Source organism: Schistocerca americana, unplaced genomic scaffold (assembly GCF_021461395.2).
Source record: "Schistocerca americana isolate TAMUIC-IGC-003095 unplaced genomic scaffold, iqSchAmer2.1 HiC_scaffold_340, whole genome shotgun sequence".
NCBI lineage: Eukaryota > Metazoa > Arthropoda > Insecta > Orthoptera > Acrididae > Schistocerca > Schistocerca americana.
Window position 1 is genome coordinate 22,501 of NW_025726061.1, and position 5,000 is coordinate 27,500.

General features: G+C 54.8%; 1 non-coding gene across 1 annotated transcript in view; it reads left to right on the top strand.

The window, feature by feature from the left end:
• Positions 1-4,198: 4,198 nt before the first annotated feature.
• LOC124580669 overlaps positions 4,199-5,000 on the top strand; it is a 1,910-nt gene continuing 1,108 nt past the window's right edge. Inside the window, exon 1 of the ribosomal RNA XR_006973226.1 lies at positions 4,199-5,000. This exon is cut by the window's right edge and continues 1,108 nt beyond it. This is a non-coding gene — a ribosomal RNA (small subunit ribosomal RNA).

The following is a 5,000-nucleotide window of genomic DNA, read 5'->3' on the forward strand; positions in this document are numbered from 1 at the left end:
AACGCCAGCGCCTCTGCCGCACGAAGTCGTGGACCGGCAATCACTCCACCTGCACCCGTTCGTGCCCCACCCCAACCGCTCGACTCGCAACTCCAGCGGATGAACGGCGGACTTTGCTCGCACTCGCAATGTGCAATCCACCCCTATAACGTGCGTTTCATGAAGAGTTATGTCCAATATGCGACATTCCCGCTGTCCATATACATGAGCTGCGAGCTGTACCACGTACGAGCTACAGACGCGATCGCGTTGCTCTCTGTACGAATGCAGATGCTCAGCGGCAGCTAGGAGGCGCTCCATCCATGTCGGTACCGGTGAGCGTTGCACTCGCAGTCGCAAAAACGTACGGCAAGTATATTACTCGGAAGAGTCAATGACAGTCCAAGCCCCCCTGCGTGGGAAGAGTCTTCCTAGGCCATGACCCACCGGAAGGGCGCAGCGTCCCCCACCCCAGACATGTGACGTCACACTATCGGTATTGACGACTAGACTGATTCCTTATAATCATTTGCGATACACCGGTGGAAGCTGCCGAGACGAGTAACTACATAGCGGGCTCGCCGTGTCACTAATGTACAGAGATACAATAGTTTCGACTGGAACCGGATTAAACGTATACACGGCGCTGATTAGTAATAGATAGAGCCATCAGAATACAGATAATGTATACAACTGTCCGTATACATGCTGAAAGACTCTGCTCACAATCACACGTCAGCCAGACACTCTTATCACGCACTACTCTCTGCCTGTAACAGGCACACAGACAATATGTAAGCACCAGCATGGAACAACACCCAGTGCATCCTCTCTGCCACATTAGACAATCCACACTATCATAACCAGACCGGGAGGTCCACTCACAAAACAGAATATCTCACCCTTCCGACAACCACCATTGCTCAGCTAAGCCACCAACACCCACACATGTCCTACACAGGGGTGCACCCAACATCACAATACTGCCTCCTGTCACACCACACAAACAATGGCAGGAATGAAAGACACAGGTCTGCCACAAGCATGGAATCAGAGCGCCGCCTGTTATGAGCCAAAGGTGCACCCTGACGTGGCAAATCAGATGATGCCGCAGTCATTTACTTACGATAATCACAATCAACAAACCGGCCCCCCCCCCCCCCCCCAAAACACCTTTCCTTACAACAATGTGTACCTTAACCTAACCCGTATTGTACCTTAACCTAACCCGTATTGTACCTTAACCTAACCCGTATTGTACCTTAACCTAACCCGTATTGTACCTTAACCTAACCCGTATTGTACCTTAACCTAACCCGTATTGTACCTTAACCTAACCCGTATTGTACCTTAACCTAACCCGTATTGTACCTTAACCTAACCCGTATTGTGCCTTAACCTAACCCGTATTGTGCCTTAACCTAACCCGTATTGTGCCTTAACCTAACCCGTATTGTGCCTTAACCTAACCCGTATTGTGCCTTAACCTAACCCGTATTGTGCCTTAACCTAACCCGTATTGTGCCTTAACCTAACCCGTATTGTGCCTTAACCTAACCCGTATTGTGCCTTAACCTAACCCGTATTGTGCCTTAACCTAACCCGTATTGTGCCTTAACCTAACCCGTATTGTGCCTTAACCTAACCCGTATTGTGCCTTAACCTAACCCGTATTGTGCCTTAACCTAACCCGTATTGCGCCTTAACCTAACCCGTATTGCGCCTTAACCTAACCCGTATTGCGCCTTAACCTAACCCGTATTGCGCCTTAACCTAACCTATATTGCGCCTTAACCTAACCTATATTGCGCCTTAACCTAACCTATATTGCGCCTTAACGTAACCCGCGTTGCGCCTTAACGTAACCCGCGTTGCGCCTTAACGTAACCCGCGTTGCGCCTTAACGTAACCCGCGTTGCGCCTTAACCTAACCCGCGTTGCGCCTTAACCTAACCCGCGTTGCGCCTTAACCTAACCCGCGTTGCGCCTTAACCTAACCCGCGTTGCGCCTTAACCTAACCCGCGTTGCGCCTTAACCCAACCCGCGTTGCGCCTTAACCCAACCCGCGTTGCGCCTTAACCCAACCCGCGTTGGGCCTTAACCCAACCCGCGTTGGGCCTTAACCCAACACGCGTTGGGCCTTAACCCAACACGCGTTGGGCCTTAACCCAACACGCGTTGGGCCTTAACCCAACACGCGTTGGGCCTTAACCCAACACGCGTTGGGCCTTAACCCAACACGCGTTGGGCCTTAACCCAACACGCGTTGGGCCTTAACCCAACACACGTTGGGCCTTAACCCAACACACGTTGGGCCTTAACCCAACACACGTTGGGCCTTAACCCAACACACGTTGGGCCTTAACCCAACACACGTTGGGCCTTAACCCAACACACGTTGGGCCTTAACCCAACACACGTTGGGCCTTAACCCAACACACGTTGGGCCTTAACCCAACACACGTTGGGCCTTAACCCAACACACGTTGGGCCTTAACCCAACACACGTTGGGCCTTAACCCAACACACGTTGGGCCTTAACCTGCTCTGTAATTGTCATACGACGCGTTAAATTAGTGTAGTGTTGCCTAACTGCAACCCCCGCAATATAGTTTGCTACCCGCACTGCCCGGTCCCCAGAGTATCGCTTCATGTTAAACACCTTGCAGCTATACACTGTAATGCGGATGGCAGCAGGACGTACATGCTCAATGCCCTTCGCAGTTGTTCATTGGCATTCGCATGGCGAAGCACAGCCTACGTTGTGGTACGGCTTGTGTCAACTGTCCGCTGATGTTGTACGTCCAAATCACACACTGTACTGCACATTGGTCCTCATGTACTGAATGATACATCGTGGTACATGTGTGACCGTACCACGACTGCGCCAACAACGGCGAACCATACGGTCCAAATATTGTGCACTCAGCTACGTGTCGTCTCCCTATAAGAGCTGGATTGCAGTATGGTATGCCGTGGATGGCGATCAGCATGAGCCGTCTGTTGATGTAGTGGCGCGTGTTGTCAGACGTAGTCGTCTCTTCTCACTCACCGTGATAGCATGGTGCACTGCGTTCCACATCTGCGACATGCGACAGAGGCCGGTTGACAGTCGTTCGCGCAATGGACATCGCATACGTACGGGGGCCACCTTCCACGTGTTCGCGAAGCGTGCACATGTTGTTGCGTGTATGTGGGCAGACATAGTGTGTCGTGACACCTGACACAGGCATGCAACAATCGTTGAATTTGCAAATGGCGATGGACGTCTACGTTTGCTGGTGACGTTACGCAAATGAACAACTGGTAAACCGTTGTGGTGCGGTTGTTCTCGCTAGAGGTGAATCAGTGATGGCGACGATCGGTTGAGCTACCAACCGGTTGTTTCAGCGATACCCACCATGCCCACGAACGTGAATGGCATGTGGGTGTGAAGCGATACGCGGCGGTGGCTGGGTGGGACCGTCCCCGGCCGGTGAGGGGGGGCCTCCCGGCGTGCTGGCCGCGCGGTGCGTGGGCGCACGCGCTACAGCCGGCTGGTGGGGGCGGCCAGTGGCAGGCGCGCCGGCCGACGGAGGCGGCAGGCGGCGCAGCTGCGCGCCGGCGCACCCTGCACGCGGCGCCGTGCGGCCAAAGTAGGTCCTCGCGGGCCCGGTGCGAAGCGCGGTGGACATCTGCAGTGTGCTGGTCCGATTGAGGACTGTGTGCGCTGAGGATGCGCCGCCGCCCGGCGCTCGGCGCCGCGACGCCGTCTGCTGCTCGGTCGCCTCTGCGGTTCTCGCAGGTGGTTTGTATCGCAGCTGTGCGGACGTGTTGGCGCGTTCGCTTCGGCACCCAAGTGGGGCTTTTGTCCTTCTGTGGCGCTGGCGTTGGAGCTGCCGGCCACCGTAGGTGGCGCGTGTTGTCTCCCGCCGGCAATGCCACGACAGCACGCTCCCGGGCCTCTGTCGGCAGCGGCAAGCTCAGTTGGGAGCACGGGTGGTCGCACCTAAAGCGTCTACTCGCCAAACTCCGGGCGATTGCGCCTCTCTCGAACCCGACCAAGTACTTAGGACGGCGCTGCGCGCCGCCGGGACCTGAGAGGGTTTCGAGGTGTATTGTGCAGGGGAGCTCAGCCTCCTCCTGTTTGCAGAATAATTGAGCGGACGCTTGCGTGTTCGCGCGGGCCCCCGGGACACACTCCCGGGCGGCCGGCTGCTCAGCTCTAGTTGACGCAGCTCCCTGGTTGATCCTGCCAGTAGTCATATGCTTGTCTCAAAGATTAAGCCATGCATGTCTCAGTACAAGCCGCATTAAGGTGAAACCGCGAATGGCTCATTAAATCAGTTATGGTTCCTTAGATCGTACCCACGTTACTTGGATAACTGTGGTAATTCTAGAGCTAATACATGCAAACAGAGTCCCGACCAGAGATGGAAGGGACGCTTTTATTAGATCAAAACCAATCGGTCGGCTCGTCCGGTCCGTTTGCCTTGGTGACTCTGAATAACTTTGGGCTGATCGCACGGTCCTCGTACCGGCGACGCATCTTTCAAATGTCTGCCTTATCAACTGTCGATGGTAGGTTCTGCGCCTACCATGGTTGTAACGGGTAACGGGGAATCAGGGTTCGATTCCGGAGAGGGAGCCTGAGAAACGGCTACCACATCCAAGGAAGGCAGCAGGCGCGCAAATTACCCACTCCCGGCACGGGGAGGTAGTGACGAAAAATAACGATACGGGACTCATCCGAGGCCCCGTAATCGGAATGAGTACACTTTAAATCCTTTAACGAGTATCTATTGGAGGGCAAGTCTGGTGCCAGCAGCCGCGGTAATTCCAGCTCCAATAGCGTATATTAAAGTTGTTGCGGTTAAAAAGCTCGTAGTTGGATTTGTGTCCCACGCTGTTGGTTCACCGCCCGTCGGTGTTTAACTGGCATGTATCGTGGGACGTCCTGCCGGTGGGGCGAGCTGAAGGCGTGCGACGCGCCTCGTGCGTGCTCGTGCGTCCCGAGGCGGACCCCGTTGCAATCCTACCA